We start from the raw sequence: 12,036 nt of genomic DNA, 5'->3' as shown, positions 1-12,036 counted from the left end.
GTTTTGTTGGCCAAATTATAACCAGATAACCTGGTAACCAGAAGACTACAACACAAGATTAGCACTTCCAATGATCAATTATTAATCATTGGATTTTTTATGATAATCAACAACGAAATTCATAAATGTATTCTTACTTTTTATCTTAAATAGAGTCAAATGTTAATCACACTATGAGAAATCTTATTTTCTCTTTTCCTTTTTTTAATACATACGAAATGCCTCTTGTAGTGCAGTCTTTATTGTGTGTTGATAATATTTTATATCCAAAGATGTTATTGCGTTCTAAATAATATTGCTTTCATTCTAATGAACATATTATGGTAGGCACTTAGACTTTTAGACTTCCGTTTTGGATGCGGGCATGTTAACACTTGTGGTATCAATGTATCATTCAACACAAAGTACTGTATCTTTATAAGTTGACCTTCAGTGAAACAGCCTGCAATGCTTTTCAATAAACACGTGAACAGTAATTGCAGTTACGCACTTAAAACGTTTGCGCTTTCTCTTGCACTGTCACGTGATCAGAAGAAACCACGTGGTTGTTAGCCATGAACTCTCGGAAGCAACACCGAACAGTCAATGACAGCCAGTAAATTATAAGGGAACTGTGCGGAGAACTGAACTTTGCATCGGCAGAACATCGTTAGTAAAGACGCATTTGTTTTGCTACATAAAAAGGTAACAGAGTCTCACTGAATCTTATTTTAACCGTGCATCTAAGAGTCGTGGTTAACGTTTACTCTGCAAAACGCTAATTCGCTAGATATCAGGATCACGTGATAGTACATTTAACCACACACCGATAAGAGAATTAATCATCGTATGCTTTTACTTTTAGCTAACGACTACGCATGCACATACTCTTGGAAACGATAAATTAGGACTAATTTTTTCAGGTTGGAATTTTTATTTCATTCGTATACTTATTAAAATGTCTCAAAATTAAAATAAGTGCTTGGTTTTATTATCCTATTATTATTATTATTATTATTATTATTATTATTATTATTATTATTATTATTACTATAGCACTTAAGAAGGGTTTGTAAGCAAGCTAAGAGTCTGTTTATAAACAAACAGTTTTAATTATGACGTCAGTGCGCATAAAACTGGTTGCATAGTTGAGGACTTGTGATCCTGGTGTTTGGGATGACTTTTATATATATAAGTTACAGTTTCTATAAATTGTTACTACTTGTTAACACTTGTTTAAAAAATAAAATTAAAAATGATAGCATTCCTAAATAGTCTTTAAGATTTAAATCAAAACCCATTCTTATTAAACACAACCCAGAGTGTATCATTTCAAGAAAACTAAAATAAACAAATACTTATTCATTTAACCAAACAACAACAAAAACTTCGTTATAAAATATTTCGAGTTTTCATTCATACGGATGGCATCACTTATTCTGGAGATTTGACAAATCTGAAATAGATCGATGTTTACATTAACCCAAGAAATGCGCGTATTCTCAAATCGTCTACTCAACTCCTCTCCTCCCTTCCCCCAAGATTAAATCCTGAGTGCGCTACTGGACATATCACTAATCAATCTTATCAAATCTTAGCTGCTTCTCTGCCATGCACTACTTTTTGGTGTCTGTTTGACATCCTATCAATCTTACCAACTTCATATCCATTCCCCTTCGCTGTGGGCATTGCCTTTATCCATGTCTACAGTGGCTTTGGTAAGGGGAAGTCTTGCCATAACAATTTACTCGTTTTCTATAATAACAGAAAAAGAGTAAATCGTATCTCTTTCCATCCATTCTTGAATAATGGCTTCAATCAACTTTTCCAAAACCTTGACTGCCATTGCTGAGATAATAATAGGTACGTATTATTCAGCTTCCGCTTTGTATTCACTTTAATGTAACTGCACTATCTTACCCTCCTTTCACTCTATTGGGACTCTACCTGAGCTGAGACTTAAATTAACAACTTGATCAAAGTAAACCCTTGCACATTATCGTAACTCAAGCTCCGATATCCCATTTCTGGGATATTTATTCGATATGCCAGAAAATTTTCAATGCAAAATTTACATTGAAATTTTGCAATATCCCAAAACATCTTTGAGTTTGTCTCCATCAAAGTTCACAATTGCCTGTAAATCATGATGGACAATCATGCACTGATTTACCATCATCCTGATGATAAACCCTCACAAAATAATCAATCGGTAATTCTTCGTGTTCTGTTAGCATCATACCAGCAGAATTCCTTAAAGATATCTTTACATATTGTTTCTTCGTAGACATTAAACTCATGACAGTTCTTTTAGATTTTTTTTTTGTTGTTGTTGTTTTGTTTTGTTTTGAAATATTTGATTTCAGGCAATTTTTATTGTGGTTTCTGTTCTTAAAACTGCAAAATAAAAATAGAATCCGAAACTATTAAAAAACAGCATTTCCTTGTTCGTGTAATGAGCCATGGAAAAGGAACTAAGTCCTTAAATAACTTCGAATGAGGAACAAATACATCTATTGGTATTACACAAGTGTAAAGAAAGCTGCTGACATCCGCATTATAAAACCTATCAGGATTTGAAAGAAGCTATGCTAGCTTGTTTTATAGTTCTTAGTTTGAGTTTCAAATTTAAAGTAATATGCCGGTAAGCATACAAAATACTGTAATGGCAGATACGTCTAGATAATATGAATAATGCGTAATAGGATATGAATTAAAAATAACTTAACATGTAAATACAGAACTGAAATTAAAAAAAAAAAAAACTTTACACAGAATGTGAATGCCAATAATAAAGTACAGAACATTACATGGCATCCCATGTCTGCTGCTATAAAACAATATACGAGGGTGGTCTGAAAATTTCTTTCCTAACAATGAAAAAACGAATTTATAATTTCAAAATTATTTTTATTTTTCAACATAGTCTCCCTTAAAACTAATACATTTATTCCAGCGCCACTATCCCGTCCCAGTAGTGTTTCTCAGTAAGATCTGCAAAATACCCCTCTACAGCTGCAATCACTTCTTGATTCGAAGAAAAACGCTGACCAGCGAGGAAGAGTTTTAGTTTGGGGAAGAGACAGAAGTCAGAGGGAGCCAAAGCTGGGGAATAGGGTGGATGTTCCAACAATTCATAGTGCAGATCCCTTAATTTTCCCATTGCCAAAACACCTTTGTGGGCAGATGCATTGTTCTGATGAAAGATGATTTTTTTCTTCTGCAAACCGAGTTTTTTCTCACGAATTTTTTCGTCTAGTCTGGTTAAAAGATCGGAATAATATTCTCCGGTTATTGTTTTAACCCTTTTCAAGATAATTAATAAACAAAATGCCTTTAGCTGTTGACTGCTGTTTGGATTGTGAATGGTGAATCCAAGTATCATCCATAGTAATAAATCGACGCACAAAATCAGTTTTATTCTTGTTAAAACGCTCCAAGCACTGTTCAGAGATTTTCATGCGAGTGCGTTTTTGATCTGCTGTGAGCAAGCGCGGCACCCGATCTTGCGCAAAGCTTTTTCATTTGCAATTCTTCATGAAAGATATATCCTACACGTTTTATGTAATAATGTAGCTGGCTACATTATTATGCCGGTAACTTCCATGAGCCGGAGAAAGTCTACAAACCGAGATGGTGCTACTGCGTACGGGACAGCCGACGTGCCTACACGTCTACACACAGAGTAGGTGAGAAATGAGCAACGTGGTCAGCCAAGGACGTGAAACACGTGGCCACCCTCAGCATAAGATCATTATACTGACCTGGAAAATTACAATTATTCCAGGAAAATTTAAAAAGATTGAAATGGAGTATTTTTAGGTTTATTAAAGACACATTGGTGCGGAGATGGATTCATGGATTTACTAGGAGGAAGACTATACTTCTTAGGAAGAAAAGTAACATACACAGAAAAGGAGTTGCATTATTAACTGAGAAGAAACTTACACACTCAGTAATTGAAATAAAACCAGTGTCTCCTAGAATAATCACAGCCAAACTTAAAGCAAAAGAAAAAGGTCAAACAATTAAAATAATCCAAATATATGCACCAGACAGTAACCATTCAGAGGAAGAAATAGAACATTTCTATGAAGAACTACAACAGGAAATAGATAATTCCAATAATAGAGAACTCATGATAGTGATGGGAGATTTTAACGCTAAAATAGGACAGTTCACAGCAGACAAAAAAGATGTGATGGGGAAATTTGGATACGGAGAGCTTAACGACAGAGTAGAACAATTACTCCACTTCTGTAAAACAAACGATCTAATGATTGCAAACACATTGTTCTATCAACGCCCTAATAATAAATATACGTGGATATCCCCAGATGGTAATATAAAGAACTGCATAGACTATATTATCATAAACGAACATGGAAAAGATCAGTAAATAATGTACGAAAATTAAGATGCTCTGATTTCGATACTGACCGCGAAATATTAACTGTCAAAGTGAAGTAAAATTCAACAGGAAAAACAATATCAGAAAAGAAGAAAACATCAACCTATCAAAACTAAAAGATAGCTCAAGCAGAAGTCGATTTTTAGAACAGATGTGCTTGAAATTAAAACTCTCCATCTTCTAGAACAGCGAAAATACTGGGAAGAAGGAAAAGAAACAGTGTTATCAATTGCAAAAGACACTCTAGGTACCAAACCCAAAATAAACAAACAGTGGATAAACCAAGAAATCGTAGCTACAATAAAAGAGAAGCTAAGATACTTGGAAACCTACAAAACAATGAAGAGAATAGAGAAAAATACAGAGCACTAAAAAAATAAAGTTGATAACCTATGCAAAAAAGGCTAAAGAAAAATGGTTAGAAAAAAAAAGCTAAGAAATGCCAAGAAGCATACCAACAAAACAACCTAAAAGTCTTCCATTACACTATAAGAGAAATTACAAAGGAATTCTCAGCAAAATCAGTAACAATGATAAACAACAAGATGACTGAAACCGGGGATATTGAAGATATAAGAAAAATCTGGTGAAACCATTTTAAGACTATCTTTCACCAAGGAAACAAAACTATAATGCCAACAATAGAAGAAAATAACGACCACCCAAAAATTTGACAAGAAGAAGTTAGATATGCAATAAAACAGATGAAAAATAATAAAGCACCAGGCATTGATATTATCCTACTGAACTGTAGTCATATGGAGGCAGCACATCAATAGAATATTTAACAACTCTATTCAATAAAATACTACAAACAGGAAAGATCCCAGATGACTGGAGAACTGGAAAGATCATCCCAATATACAAGAAAGGAGACAAAAGAGGCTGCAGAAATTACAGACCAATCAATTTACTCTCCCACACCTACAAAATATTCGTAAGAATTATACAAAATAGATTAAAACACACCTATGAAGAATTGATAGGCATAGAACAAGCTGGCTTCCGAGGAAACTATTCAACAATAGACCAAATTTGCACATTGCACCAACTAGCAGAGCTCAGCTGGGAAGACCATAAAGAACTATATTGTTATTTTGTGGATTTTAAACAAGCTTTCGACAGCATCAACAGAGAAATCCTTCTTAAAGTTCTACTAGAAAAAGCAATAGACAAATATATAATACGGTTTCTGATAAAATATTACTCTAAGACAAATGCAATAATTAAAAAGGACACACTTACAACAGAATCCATAGAGATCCAAAAAGGAGTAATGCAAGGATGCCCATTATCCTCTGCTTATTCAACATATATCTACACGAAGTTGTAAAGAAAGCAATAGACAATGAGCCTGGAATCAATGTCAATGTTTTAAATATAAATAATATCAAATATGCGGATGATCTCGTCCTTATTGCAAGAACCCTAAATGAACTACAAAGGTTGATAATCAAGCTAAACGAAACATGTAAAACATATGACATGATAATAAATATACGAAAGACAAAAGTGATGAAATTAGGGAGGAACAGAACAACCATCTCAGCCACCCTAAATGGACAACAAATAGAACAAGTAGACAACTTCATATACCTTGGATCAAAACTAACAGAAACAATAGATGAACTCAAAACAATCAAACACAAAATAACGATACGATTGAGCACCATGGGAAAATTTCAGAAAATCTGGAAAACAAACAAGATATCTACACAAGCCAAAATCAAATTATATGAATCGATAATTATACCAACAGTCATCTATGGAGCAGAAGCGTGGACAGTTAAGAAAAGTGAGGAGAAAAAACTGGTGGCATTTGAGATGAAATACTTAAAAAAATAAATAGAACAAGTTGGATAGAAAATGAAAGAAACAGCACAGTCAGACAAGAATTATTGTATAAAAAGACAATAATAGAAAAAATCAGAAAACAACAACTGAGATGGTTTTTGGCCACACTGTACGCATAGACGCAGACAGACTTCCTAACGTCCTAATCAATGCTTTTCCAACTGAAAAAAAGAACACCCAGAAGACCAAGAATTACCTGGCTGAAATTAATAAAGAACATCTCGGGATGCAGAACATATAAGGAACTTTTTCGAATAGCAAGGAATAGAGAAGACTGAAAAATCCTGCTCAAAAGAAGACTCAGCCCGTCTTAGATGGAAGAGAAGAAGAAAAAGTTTAACATTTAAAGGTATTTTATACTGAGTTTTAAAGGCGAACGTATATTGATGCATACATTTTGTTTTAAAAGTTGACAAAAGTTTAAAAAAAAAAAATCTTTAAAGGTACCTGTGGCATGATTATAAACAATAAATTACACGATACAAACGCCTTTCAAAGAAAGTTGCGAAGCCCTTTTACATCGGCCAAATCTGAATCGGAACGACTGCATCTCTTTCCCAAAGTTTGGGAGATTCTTATTTTATGTAACCATCAGAAATAGGTTTTAATAATATTTTAATGATATTATTTATTAATATTAACTTTTATCTCTCGGCAACAGTTTTTAATTGGTAAACCACCAACTGCTGTATGTACCTTGTATTCCCGTTCCTTTGATTTGTTTGTTTCTACACACTGATGATGTACTGTTATTTTCAGTAAGAAATACTGTTGATTTCATTAAAGTTAATTGCTGTGGTTATCGTGTAATTTATTTTTAATTTTATTTATTTTTATTTTTTTAAACTTGTAATCATTTTATTTGTTGAGGCTGAATCTGTCTTGGTAGCTTTCACGAAAAATATATGATCACTGAAAAATCACTTATCCACATTTGTGCAAACCAATATGATAATTAATAGTACTGTGAGGGGACAAAAAAAATAGTTATGTTCGAAAATTTAACCACGCAATGGCAATTATCTTTTTATTTATTTATTTTTTTTTTTTTTAGGCATGATAATTTTGTAAATACAGTTCGAATTCCTTTGCATGATGTTTAAAACTACTAAATAATGCTGAATAGACAGTGCATCTTTATACAATGACCGTAGCCTTTTGTTGAATCATGCCTATTACATTGCTTATATACAGAATGTTAACAAATGTTCAAAAATGCACTAAATGGACTCGAGAACATTAAGTTGCTTAATTTTGTAAGCTGTTCAATTTTCTTGAAGCTATCTTTCAATCATCAAGGTTAATACAGCACTTCCTTTTAGACTAGTGAGGTAACAAAATAACTTTGTTCTCCACCGTTTGTAGGTCTATCCTTGGAATTTTGCCAAGAATAGTCGATTCATGCCGAAGAAATGAAGGATGTACGAATTGGTCGCCAACATGCGAAATCACGTGCTTTCTTGTCTGTCGCTGTACTAGTACTAGCTTGATTTTTGTTGTCGCTTTTATTTTTTTATTATTAATTTGTATGATGGATCCAGTACAGTCAACAAGTTCTGTTGTTAAACGTTTCAGTAGCTCTTGCAAAAGAATATTGAACAATGTGCTGACATTCTGCGAAAAACAATCGCTAAAAGGCAGTCTCCTTGTTCCCCTTTCTCAAGTCATAAAACGTGCAAGTGCAATTACGGGCGTATCGGGGTCGACTGTTAAAAGAATTTGTAGGGAATCAAAAGGCGAAGGTAAGCCAAAATTTAAATCTCCTAAAAAAAAAAAAAAAAAAAAAGCGCCAGAGAAAGAAAACCATCGAAACCATAGCTTTGAATGATTTTGATGTAGACGTTATAAGAGCTATTCACGAATTTTACGTGGTCGAGAAAAGAGTGCCAACTGTTCGGAAATTGATTCCTGTGCTTAAAGAAAAAAAATAATTTTTCTTGGTAAAGAGAAACTTTAAGGAAAATACTTCATGAAATCGGATTTTGTTTTAAAAAGTCACAGAATAAAAGGAAACTTATCGTGCAGCGAAGTGACATTGTTTTATCTAGAACGCAGTATTTGAGAGCAATAAGACGTTTCAGGGAGGAGAAAAGACCGATTGTATATCTAGATGAAACTTGAATTGATAGTAATTTAACTTATGGAAAATGTTGGCAGTCTAAAGAAGAATGGGGAGTGCTACAAACCGGAAATGTCTCGCGGTGCATAATAATTTTGTGTGTGGGTGGAGAAATGTTTTTTTTTTTTTTTTTTTACCGAATTCAAACTTATTATACAAAGTCAATTCAACTACTGGAGATTACCATGGGCAAATGAATTCTACGATCTTCGAAAAGTGGGCAGAAGAAAAACTGATTCCAAACCTTCCTAAAAATGCTGTTGTTATAATTGATAACGCTTCATATCACTCTATTCGATTAAACAAAGTTCCAAATTGGTCTAATAAGAAGCAAGTTCTTATGGATTGGCTCTCTGCAAATAACATTTCTCATTCCCCAGATATGCGAAAGATTGAATTGCTTAATTTGGTCAAAAGAAACTCGCCCACAACTAAACTATTTAAATTCGACACGATGCTCAAAGAGCATGGATTTCTAGCTTTGAGGCTACCACCATATCATTGCGATATTAATACTATTGAGTATGTTTGCGCAGAAGTGAAAAGTTTCATTCGCCATCGCAACGTAACTGGGGATATTGACATGTCGAAACTTTTTAAGCTTTCAGAACAGGCGATTGAAAATATTACAGTTCAAAACTGGGGAAAATATTGCTCTCATGTCACCTCATTGTAAAATATGTATTGGGACAGAAACGGAATTATCGAAGAATTATGCGAACCTTTGGTGATCAGTGTAAGTGAAAGTGATAGCGATTCGGACACCGATTCAGATGACTCTGAAGATTAAAAGGATTTGATAATGGTATTTTTTACCAACATTTTTTTTTGCATGGGTTTGTTAAAAGAGTCACAATAAGTCATAAATAATTAATCAGTTTATGACATTAAAGTGTCTCATTTCTCTCAACTGTAAGTTTAGAATATCTAAGTTCATTTGAAAAAATTTCTGTTTTTCTGTATAATTATTTTTATTTTATAGAAAACTTTCTTAAAAATAGGCTTAGTTACATTTTTGTTTTATGCTATATCTTTTTTAATTTTGTTAATACTATACGTACATTTTTCCAACTGTTATACAAGCAAAATAGTTACACTTTAAAAACTACAATGTTCGTAAAAGAAAAGCTAAATTTTCCGACGTGTAATAATAAAAAAACTCATTCCAGAAGACAGATTGATTACCCTATTATCGGAATGGATTCTCCTTTTTCTGACATGCGCAGAAGTGTCGAGGGATCTCTAATCGGTGGGCGAACTTTTATAAATAGGTTTTCTTTGCTGATATTCGACATGTTAAATACAGTCCAAAGCACAACTTTATTAATAATGGTCTCCCGCGATAAGTCTTTTGACTCCATGGAGGCACCTTATATAATAATAATAATAATAATACTGTAGAAAAACTCAGATTATATTTGTCACATAATTTTTTTTTAATATATATTGCATAAGACTTATTGTTTACTGCGATACTCCACTTTTCGTCATAAACAGTTCATTTTGTTGTATTTCCTGTTTGTCCTTTACCGAAATAGTTTTTTTCGTGTTTCCTTCAACTAGCACGTGGAAGTCGTTCTAGGCGGAGTCCGGAAAGGGAAACAGACCTTTTACCATCCAATTGAAATCGATTAAAGCATATTTTTACTTTTATTTTTATATATTTAATTTTTTCAACGTCACAGTTTCTGTAGTTGATAAGTGCAGTTTTCGCAAACAAATATTATTAAATGCCAAACTATCAAGTCTACTTACTTACTTTTTTAAAGTATCAGTTCATTATTCGGATAAAACTTAAATTCTTCTGCACCTCAGATATCTTGATATTTGATACCAAACTTTCGCCAGGTAAAATATTTTAAATTCAAAAATTGGTTAATGTTATTTGCTTTATTAAAGATTTAAACTAAATGTAAATTTAAATATTTAAAATAAATAAATGTTGATTATTAATTGCAATCTACATATCTTACCACGTGAATTGAAAGATATGAAAATACTCGCGAATAACAAAATGCTTTGTTAGTCTGAGTTGGTGTGACTTATAGCACATGAAACAATAAATTTTAAAATTGCATTTGAAATATTTTAAAATATTTTCGAAAATTTTAAAAGTAAATTTAATGACATTTTACATAATAATATTACAATATATTATGTAAAGCAGGAACAATTAGCTTGTTTATATATATACTCAGGAGTGACTAGCATAATAATGTTTCTATTGCTAAGGTTATATGAGTGATAGCAAAGAAATGCTGCAAGCTGTCTTTTATCCATACAATCTGATTGCCATCATTTCCTTCAAAGCTTCATTTAGGAAGTTGTACAGGCCCGATTTCATGTACAAGTTGTACATGAAATCGACAGATACTTGCATATCACTCCATAGAAAGCAATTTAAGAACCTCTATTATTATTGTTGTTGTTGTTATTATTATTATTAATCAGTATGGTTTTTATTTTTAATTGAAGTTCATGGACTGGATTGATAGGCACAGCCGAGGCAGCGAGTGTGTCAGAATTGGAAGATGTAGCATTGGACGTCTGCTTTTTTGCAGATGACCTAGTTCTGCTTAGCTCTTCCACAGATGACCTCCAGCGGACCCAGGATAGGTTTGTAGCTGTTTGTGCAGACGCCGGAATGAAGATCAGTGTTGCCAAAACTGAAACATTTGTGGTCTCAAGACAACCATCCCTGTGCACTCTACATGTAAGTGGAGTACCAATGAGGCAGGTGGAGAAGTTTAAATACCTTCGATCCATATTCACGAATGATGGAAAATGGGACGTCGGATTGGTTCAGCAAGCTCAATATTGCGGGAGCTTGGCCGTTCGGTAGTATTGAAGTGGGAGTTAAGCCAGAAGGCAAAGCTGGCTGTCTTCAATACAGTCTCTGTCCCCATCCTCACCTATGGTCATGAGAGTTGGGTAATGACCGAAAGAATGCGGACACGAATCCAAGCGGCTGAAATGAGGTTCCTTCGAGGAGTTGCGAGGCTGACAAGACTCGACAGAGTCAGAAGCTCTGCAATTCGGGAAACCCTCAATACTCAACCGCTGCTTCTCCGTGTTGGGAGATCACAGTTACGTTGGTACGGGCACCTGGTCAGAATGCCACAAGAGAGGCTCCCTCAGCAGGCCCTCTTTGCGAAGCCAGAGGATGGGAGACCACGTGGAAAGCCAAGGACTCGCTGGATAGATTATATCCAAAACCTTGGGTGGACACGATTGGGAATCCCACCAGAACAACTGAGATTGGTGGCAGAGGATCGTGACCATTGGAAGTTCGTCTTGCAGCTGTTGTCCCCCACAATCCAATTAGGAAAGAAAGGTGGGCCTTGAAGATGTATGTATGTATGTATGGTTGAAGGTGAGTTAGCCGATCCCATACGTACGAAAATAGTAGGTTTTTTTTTTTTTTTACTCCCGGAAACTGGGAGTAAAAAAAAAAAATATATATATATATAGGCAAATTGGCCTTGAGAACGCACGCAATTTACAGGCAAAATGCTTTTGGTGGTAGTAACGATAGTAGATTATTATTATTATTATTACGTCACCTGCAAGGGATCCAAAGACTGATCACCACTATACACAGCTCACCATGGCCAGCGAGGAGATAGCTAAGTGCTGCCATTCCGTGATCTCCAATAATAATACTATATATTTA

General features: G+C 34.1%; 1 protein-coding gene across 5 annotated transcripts in view; it reads left to right on the top strand.

Annotated features, from left to right (window-relative positions):
* The first annotated feature begins 544 nt into the window (after positions 1–544).
* Positions 545–12,036, top strand: part of LOC150106017 (BTB/POZ domain-containing protein 6-A-like) — a 47,981-nt gene continuing 36,489 nt past the window's right edge. For 2 of the 5 annotated variants that reach the window (XM_090394472.1, XM_090394468.1), the window contains exon 1: positions 746–902. The gene's annotated coding sequence lies outside the window, so the exon portion shown is untranslated. Of the gene's footprint in view, positions 685–745; positions 903–10,124; positions 10,212–12,036 lie in introns of those variants that run through there. The other 3 variants (XM_090394469.1, XM_090394471.1, XM_090394470.1) reach the window with 3 other exon arrangements.

Source organism: Typopeltis vanoorti, chromosome 6, assembly GCF_054136105.1.
Source record: "Typopeltis vanoorti isolate ZY-2024b chromosome 6, IOZ_Tvanoo_1.0, whole genome shotgun sequence".
NCBI lineage: Eukaryota > Metazoa > Arthropoda > Arachnida > Uropygi > Thelyphonidae > Typopeltis > Typopeltis vanoorti.
Note: the sequence above shows the minus strand (reverse complement) of the source record. Positions and strands in the feature narration are given on the sequence as shown.